The sequence below is a fragment of the Falco peregrinus genome, chromosome 4, assembly GCF_023634155.1.
Source record: "Falco peregrinus isolate bFalPer1 chromosome 4, bFalPer1.pri, whole genome shotgun sequence".
Classification (NCBI taxonomy): domain Eukaryota; kingdom Metazoa; phylum Chordata; class Aves; order Falconiformes; family Falconidae; genus Falco; species Falco peregrinus.
The window spans coordinates 41,333,441-41,342,598 of record NC_073724.1 but is presented as its reverse complement, the minus strand read 5'-3'; the positions used below and the strand labels follow the sequence as shown (position 1 = coordinate 41,342,598).

The window sequence follows — 9,158 nt, the reverse complement described above, 5'->3', positions numbered from 1 at the left end:
AGGCCGCGCCGCCCCGCTCCCCCCCGCCCGGGGCCGCTGCGGTGAGGGGGGCCGGGGCCGGGGCCGGGGCCGGCGGCGGGGCGCTGCCGGCGGGCGCGTGGGCGGCGCGTGGGCGGGCGGTTGCGTGGGCCGCGGCGGCGGGGCGCGGACAGGTGGGCTGGCGGGGGGCGGGCGGGTGGAGCGAGCGAGCGTGTGCGAGCGCGGCGGCGGCGGCGGCGGGGGCGGGCCGGACGTGGGCAGGCAGCGGCGCGAATGCCGGGCGGCGCTGGCCCCCGCGCGGCGGGAGCCCCGGCCCCGCGATAAAAAGGGAAGGGGGCCGGGAGGCGGAAGGTGCGCGCTGCGGGTCCGCTGGGGCGCCGTGCGGCGGCACCGGCAGAAACGTGCCTGGGAGGGAGGGTGCCGGAGAATGAGCGGGAGGCTGTGCCGAGCGACGAGCCTCCTCCTGCCTGCCCGCCCTCCGGTAGGAATCCCGGGCGGGCGGCGCGGCGGCGCCCGGGACGCGCGGCTCCCCTGGGCTGCGCGGCGGCGGCGGGCGGGAGGGCGGGAGCCGCGCTTGGTGAGGAGGAGCCGCTGCCGCCTCATCCTGCGGCACCGGCCGGCGGCGTGAGGAGCCCGGCGAGCGCAGGTGGGTGGGCAGCGCCCGCTCTCCGCAGCTCGGACCCTCGGCCCGGCGGTTTAGCGGTGGCCCCCCGCCTCCGGCACCGTCCCGGCGGGAGGCACCTCCCCTGGGGGCTCCCGTGTGGGGCTGGGGCGGGGGGCTTCACGGGGCTGCGGGGTGCGGAGCGTCAGGGGCTTGGCGGGGTGAGGGCTGGCCGGGGTGAGGCGCGTCGGGGGTGCGGTGCTTGTGGAACCGCGGCGGCGGGTGGCCGCGGACGCCGGTATCGGGGCGGCGCCCGGTGCGCACCTGAGCGGCCGCTGGCGGGTGGGGGGGCCCCCGCGGGTGCCGCCCCGGCCGGGGGTGACCGGCGGTGGCGGCGCCGTGGCAGGGCGAGAGGGTTACCTGGACGTGTGCTTCGGGGCGCCCGCAGCCTCACCGGCGCTTCGGGTTTTATTTATTAACATTTTTATTTTTTAAGAGCAACTTGTTCTTGGGAAATCGCGTTTAATTTAGGTTTCTATTCTAGTTTGAGATTTCTGGTTGTGGCTGCGGTTGCTGTTGACGTAGGGCAGCGCCGGGGCGCGGGTCCCCGGGCGGCCGTGGTCACCCGTGCGCCGGCCGCGGCGAGGGGACGCGAGTGAGTTGCTGCCCGTGAGTGACCCGGGAGCGCCGGGCCGGGCGGCGTAACGGGAGCCCGGGCGGCCGCTGTCGGGGTGGCGTGAGCAGTGCTGCGCTGGAACACGGGGGAGCGCGTGTGCACGCGAAAGCCGCTGTTCCCCCAGAGCCTGTACTCCGAAACTTCGCTATTCGGTGAAACCCCTGCTCTGAAAACCAGAACGCTTGGCTTTTTCCAGGAAGCCTTGAATCTTTTATTTTTTCCTATTTTCAGGAAAGGGTTAACGTGAGGGCTCAGGGTACTGTGTGTTTAGGTCTTACTTTGGTGTAAACGGTTCATTTGGCAGAATCTGTGGCACGTTGCTCAAAGTGCAGAAAGCCTGGAATAAATTGAGTGGTTTTCATTGTATGAAGAAGTTTCAAGATGGCTTTTAGTTCTGTAAGATCTTCTTCCAAATGCTAGCTTTTTTGTGTGTGCATGCATTTCCTTAAAACCTACATAAATTAATGAAGCCTAGCATGGAAATCACGTTTCGGTAAAACTATGTTCATTTTTCAGCTGGAAGAACCGATCAAATTAGGGGTTTTTGTATTTACAAAGTAATTAAGTGCAGATGGTTTAGTATTGCCACTTGGAATTCACCCTGCTGTGCCAAGGTTATGATGTGTCCACTAAGCAACAAGGATAACATAAAAATCCATAAAGCCCTTATCGGTCTTCAAGAGTTTTAAATGTTCTCTTGCATTAAATTGGGTTGAGATTGTGGGTTTTTTCTTTATTCCTGAAATTTATTAAAGGGAAAATGACAAATAACTCTGAGTATCTTAACACACCTTTTACAAAGGGCTTTGGAATGGTTGTATAGAAAAAACAAGTGAGCTGAAACACTGTGGTAATAGGATTTGCAGCATAAAATATGGTTAATTTCTCTTGTATGACTACAGGTGGCAGTGTAGAAGCCAAGAACAAAAATTGGCAGAAATAATATTCTGTGTACGAGAAAATGAAGAGTGTACTCATGACTAAGCACAGGAACCTGGAAAACCACAGGTATGTGAAGTGATTCATACAACTGCCTATGGTGCTCCCAGTATTTGCTGTAGTCTGATGTTCCTGGCTCCATAGGTATTTTTGGATCAATTATCACTTAATGTATTCACAGTAAGAGCCTAATCAAAATGTCATGGAAAAGTCTATATTTGATTACTAAAAGGAGCAAAAATAATTTGAAAGCAGTATGCAAGGAGAGGTGGGATTTTCCCGTTTATTTTGATGATTAAAGAATCAGCAGTAAGTTGCATGAAGGGTTTTTTTTTTTGCCCTTTAAATAAATAGATCTCATATTGATAAATCTAGCAGCAGTTATAGGCCTGAATATACTTCAAATGGAGAAACTTTAGATAAACACAAGGATTTTCTTGTCTGGATGTCTTACCAGTACTACTTTTGTGAGTACTGAAGAATCAAAAGCACGAGGAGAATTACAGAATTATGATGTCATTTCACATAACTGTCCAGCGGTGATGCATATACATTGTTAAGGGTTAAATATTGTTAAGATAAAATACAAAGTTACCACACTTTTCTCTATTTAAGAAAAGTAAAAATAAGCAGTACATAATAAGAGCTCATGATTAGCTCCCATATTTCAAAGCAAAGGGAAATACTAGATTACCTTAGTAATTAATTTTTCTCATTAATTAGCAAGGCTAGAGTGAGGCAAAGCCTTTCTTGTATGTTTACGTCGGTGTGCAGAGCCTGTAGAAATTAAACCGTGGGTCTGAATTCCAAGATTCCTGGAAAGCCTTTGAGGCTGGGACAAACTCGGAGCTCTGGAGCTTGAGGATTTTTTAGAACTGATGAGTGGGAAGTTATCCTGGTAAGAAGTGTCAAAGTGGAATTATTACTGTGTTTATGAATATATTTACTCTTGCATATGGCTGTTCTTTTTCTAGTCTAAGATGGCTTTTTGTCTAAACCTTTAGATTGCTTCTGAGAGAACGTGGTTATGCCACAAATGTCAACAGATGACCAAGTCGCCTTCTGTCAGCTGCCCTGCAGTAACTGGCCTTGGGCACACTTCTTGTTATACCCAGCTGCAATATTAGTTGCAGAAAGAATGATTTATTTCACTGTTAGAATGGGCTAAGAGCATACATCCCATCTGGTATAACTGACCAGCTGTAACTGATAAACTGTTAAAATATAGTAGCTTGGATTCCAGAATCTCAAGATGCCAAATAAAATGTGGTTTTTTGATACCTGTTGTTTAAAAAAAACAACCCCCAACAACCAAACCACCAAAATCCAAACAGCCCCCCCCCCCCCCCCCCCCCCCCAACAAACAAACAAAACTATCCAGTAAACTATACTTCAGGTATAGCTTTGTGGGCACCCAAGCCCTGAAACTGTAAGCTCTTGGTAGAGAGGCTGTGTATCTGTTGGTGGTTAGTAAGACCCTGATCTCTTGAGTGGGGTTTGTGGGTGCCATCATAATGCTTTGAAAATACCATGTGCCTTGGATAGAGTATCCTGAAGACCTATCACAGCTCTTAACTTCAATTAAAAGAAATAAAGTGGATAGATCTAGATCTTCAGGGCTGTTCTAAGGGGGAGAGCTCTTCCAATTTTGCCTGTTACTTCTGAGTGAGGACCCACTCAGATGTGCCTAGGGAGAAAACAGCATAAGCGTCAATTTCTATACAGCAGCGTAGTTCTTTTATTCTTATCTTTCACTGAGCAAAACAGTTAAGTATACTTTTAAGAACTTACATTAATAGCCCTGGTAAAGTCAATTCGACTGTTTGTGTAGTACAAGTCAACATATGCTTGTGGCTTTATTGAACATTGAGTTCATTAGTTTGTGCTAACACATTAGTACAAAATTTTCATGGGGTCTTCCTTTACTTCATGTGTTGAAAATACTAAATAAAAAACCCTGCCAGCTAAGCAGTGTGATGCTCAAGAGTTCAATTTACAGATACCTCTCTGTGCTAATTGTGAAGTATTGACATAAATGAAAGAAACTACTTGTTAAAGCGCCTTTTGCAATGTATAGCAGTTATGTGTTCAGAAGGTGATTCATACCATTTGGCATTTATGATGAGTTTCCCTGCCATTACTGGAGATTACGAAGTATGTAATGTATTTGCACCACGCTGTGTTACTTTAGATTTGATGGTGGAAAGGGAAGAAGAACCATCTTCAATCAACTGAAAAATCAGGCCTGTTTTATGAATCAGTTAGTATTGAATTTTTTTACTGTATAGTAAAAGTTATCCTTTACAATAAAATGCAAATATTTAACCATCTTGCCTATAAGTACATCAGTGTGTGTGTGGGAAACCCTCAAGACTTCTTTTGTGTTGAAAAGTTGTGTACATTATAACTAATAAAATATAGCAGACTTGGTGTAACTGAAAGTAGAATTCATAGTAAGAAATCTAAATTTGCAATCTAAATGTGTAAGGTCCCATTTTGAATCAGCAACTCTTGAGTTATACAGAATACTGCTTTGATTTGATGCAGGATGTGTTTCTAAGTACAGCTCCCTTTAACAGTGCATCAGATGCTGCATCTCAGAAAACTGTCTCGTGCTTCTGTTTTGAACTGAAAGTTGTGGATGGTTGTGTTCTGTTGTCCTAAGAAAGCTGTGTTTAAGGGCTTGCACAGTCATTTCATGCTATCATAAAGATGGCTGTAATCTGTTAGATTATAAATCATGATTGCCTGGCAGTTATTGGAAATGTCTGTTAATTATACCAGGGTTTTACAAAAGAAAAATAAACTTTCTCACTCCATAATGGTTCTGTAGGATTGTCTTGATAATGGTTTGTGGGAACCTGGAGAATGTGCTAGGTCCATGGATTAACAATGCTGAATGGAAGGCAGAGAAAGATTTTTTTGAAAAATTATTTATTTTGTGAAACGTTAACAGGCACGAGCCAGTCCAATATCAAAGGCAGATTTTTAGAAAACCATTAAAATGTCTATTAGGAAGATGAGGATGGTCTGAATCGGTCTCCGGAGGAGGAGGCACCAAGTGAAGGTTTCAGATAGGCTTATTCTCAGCGCAGTCTAAAACAGAGTCTGTGTGAGGCTATTTAGCTTAGATGCTTTGGCTTATCAGTCTAGAGGTTGATATCAGATCTCCACTTAGAAAGGAGTAGCGTTTTGTTACTCCCAACAGTATTAATACAGCTGTCAAACTGAAGGGATAGTTATAGCACTGCAAGATGTCCACTGTGTATTACTATAACTGAAGTGGACTCTTGGGAAAGTCACAACATGCTAAGTGTATGTGTAAGGAAAATAATGTTAATTAGTAAATGTGTAAAGTAAATCTCCAGGCAGTAGTCCCACTGCTCTCTCTAGGCAGGCTGCCACTGGGCTTCTATGAGAAGTAAGGCCTAGCGTAGGAGGACATGAAACTAGAGGAGAAGTTATCCTGAAATTACATTCTGTAGATGAGACGTTGCTCTCTGGCAATGACCAACTATCCTGTTCTAGGAATGCCATTGCATGGTGTTGATTCTAGATGATAGAAGAATATCCCCTGGTGGAGTTGCATTCCGCTTAACTAGGTGGAGTGCAACTAACCAGATTTATGATGCTGGAAGGGAGCATATAGTAACTCTCCAACTACATGCCAAGGTGGCTTACAACAGAAGGAGCCTAGATTATCTTTTAAGAAGCGGGTAGAGAAGTGCTGGTAATGTAGAAGGCTACTAAAATAGTGCTGGAAGCAACCCCTGAGTTGCTAGATAGAGGTCTTTATTCTTAGCCTTCTGCAGCATCAGTCTGCACTGTAATCTCAATACCCTGCATAACGACAAGCAGAAAGGGCACGTGGGGCAAGATGACACAGGCACTGGGATTGAAGTCCATAATATTGCTGTACATATGGAAGAAGTTGATGAAGGTCATGTAGAAAACAAGGAAAAACTGCCTGAAAAGTTAGGTCCAGTTCAGGCAGGAAAACAGAAGAATAGGCAATCAGACCAAAATAGCAATGTTTCTATGCAAATACTAGAAGATAAGGTGGAGGGACTGAATGCTTAGTTGTAAAGTAAGCTATTTACCGTATAGGTCTATCATAAAGAAGGTAGCTATCAGAACGTACTATGGTTTCTGTGGAAAGCCTGCTAGGAGGAACAGTCAAAAAAGTAAAATGCTTGCAGCCAGCGTGGAGAGACTCAGAACAAATGCATGTCCCCTAACAACTGCTTCTCTGACCCTTGAAAAAGATTTTAAAAACAGTTAGCTTTGTTGAGCAGGCTGTAAGGAACAGAAAGATATCCTTCAAAACCTGATGTGTGGCCCCTCCCCCCCAGAAAGGTGAAAATCAGGCAAATTAAACATTAAATGTACAGTAAAACAAGCTAAAGCCTGATGTTATTTGTAAAAGGCATAGAAGCTTGTCATAAGTACTCTTTCAAAAACATCAGAAATGGGAGGGCCATTGGGCTGATAGATAACTAAGATCTCAATGAGCTCAAAGAATATTGCACTGGAGCTGGAAGGGTATGAGATACTTGAGTTCACTGTGCAGGAGCTTGGATTTCCAAACAAAAATCTCTCCTCTGTGGGGAGAGAAGCACAAGGTCCTATTGAGGCACCTGTTCCAAATCGAAGTGATGCTGGGACAGTTGTTTTTTTTTTTAAGAACAAAATTATACACATGAGTTACAGCAAATTCTGGATGTGCCCACATCCTCTGGAACAGGGGTCCTCAAACTATGGCCTGTGGGCAGGATACGGCCCCCCAGGGTCCTCAATCCGGCCCCTGTATTTACAGAATCCCCCGTGCCCCCCCCCACCAGGGGCTGGGGGGGAAACCAAGCAGCTGCAGATGACTGCCTGCCACTTCATCCACGCGCCAGACCCCTGCTCTAGAGGACCTCTCAGTGTAAAATTGCTGAACAGGTAATTGTGTTTAACAGCACAGTACTGCTGGGGTAGCAGTGAAGTTGTAAGTGCCAAAGGTGATGCCAATTTTTAAAAAGGCTTCCAGAAAGCCTATAGGAAAGAACAAGTCAAGTATAACTGGCATTTATACCAGCCAATTTGCTGGTAAATATAGTGAAGAAAACTAAGGGATTCATGGACAAATGCAATACCAAGAAAGAGAACAGCCTCACAGGTCTGGTAGAGTTCTTTGAAAACACTGTTGAGGTTGTGAGTAAGTGTGATCTGGCTGATGCAGTACACTTGGGTTTCAGAAAGTCTTTTGAGATGTACTCACCAAAGGTGCTGACCAAAATGAAACTGCTCTGACATAAGAGGAAAAGTCTCTTCTAGACTGATTGTTGGTTAAAAGATGGGGTAGGAATAAATGACCTATTTTCGCAGGGGGGCGGACATCACCGGTGGCGTTGCGTACCATCTGTGCTAGGTTTAACGCTAGTCGGTGTATGTATTGGTGATCTGGAAGAGTGAGTGCGGAGTGATTCTAACTTAATTAGGGTAGCAAAAATGAAAGCTAATTATGAAGAGCCAAAGAGGCATCTTGTGATTTTTAGTAACTGGGGATGAAGCTTGCTGCTGATACTATGAAGTAATGCATGTAGGAGAGAACAATCCTGCTGTTATTGAGACTGTTAACTACTAGCACCAAAGGAAGTGACGGTGTAGACTGCTTACCATGGTAAATTGAAGCATTGGTTGTGCTTAGGACTGGTCAGGAAGAAAATAAAAATAGGGAAGAATGGCCAACATAACAGAAGTCTTCTATGCCAGTGTATAAACAGCTTGTGCTTTTATCTTGATCTCTGGGTGCAGTTCTGATCCCCATATATAAAGGAAGAGTGAGGGGAGGAAAAGGAGGGATAATAGAACTGGAAATGGGTGGCAATGATGATAAAGAGCAATTAAATAGATTGAGAATCTTCAGCCTGGCAAAGAAATAGCTAAAGATGAAAATGATAACAATCTGTATAGGAGCGTAATGGAAAAAATGAACAGGGAGTGCTCATTAACTGCCTTTCGTAGTACAAGACCCAGAGGGGATCAAGTAAAATTACCAAGTGACAGATTCAGATGTAGTAAGAGGTTGTATTTTTTTCATAGTGTGTAGTGTAACTGTGAGCTGCTATACATACTAAAAATGTATGTAGGTGTGGGCTTTCAGTGCAAAAGCATCACCTCTTGCTTAGAAAAACACAAAGCCTAGTCCCTGAAGGCTGGGGAGGGATCTTGACCTGCATCCTTGCAAGCCTTCCTTGTTCTAGTGCTCCTTCCCAGACCTGCACTCAGCTTATGCTAAAGACACAATATGGGAATAGATGTATCTTTGGTTATTAGTATGTAAAATGAAGACAAATTGCAGTACCCTAAAGAAAATGCTGACCATATGCCACTCCAGATGCATAACCAAATTATTGGTGAAGAAAATGTGTTGAGGAGGATGAATTCTTTTCTTGGGCCTAATAACTTCCCGAAGGAAAAAAAAGTTAGTTTTCTTTGAAGACTGTACCAGTCCTCATTATACCATGTTGATACATGAAGTTTAGTGCCTATACAAGGGAGTTGAGATTGTTTGTTCTAAGGTGTCAGCAGTCGTCTTTAATTCTGTGCTTGCTCAGAGTAAGTTGGGCATTTGTTACTCCTTGCAGTTTATCTTCAGATGGACTGAATTAAAAACCTAAAAGCAAAAATAAACTGGAAGAGCTGGGGATAGGCTTACCTATATAATAAAATGAAAAATACAGTTTTTGAGTCATGAACATGGAAGGTGGAATCTGTTCCCCTATAAATATGGTGAGATTACACATAGGTTCTTTCCTTATCCAAAGATACAAGGACCAAAGCTATATTAGACTTGGACTAAATAAGGACTTGGAGAAAATTCATTATTAAGAATAAAGGATAACTTGGCTGTTAGACATGAAAATGACATTTAAATATTAAAAGGATGTGGAGGTTATGAAGCGAGAATTATGTAGT

General features: G+C 45.1%; 1 long non-coding RNA gene across 2 annotated transcripts; it reads left to right on the top strand.

The window, feature by feature from the left end:
- Window positions 1-239: 239 nt before the first annotated feature.
- Window positions 240-3,530, top strand: LOC129784321 (uncharacterized). 2 transcript variants are annotated; one of them, XR_008746900.1, is made up of 3 exons: window positions 240-460; window positions 2,159-2,264; window positions 3,200-3,530. It is a non-coding gene; the product is annotated as an uncharacterized LOC129784321 (long non-coding RNA). The 2 variants fall into 2 exon arrangements; XR_008746899.1 differs by having other exon boundaries at window positions 240-625.
- The last annotated feature ends 5,628 nt before the right edge of the window (window positions 3,531-9,158 follow it).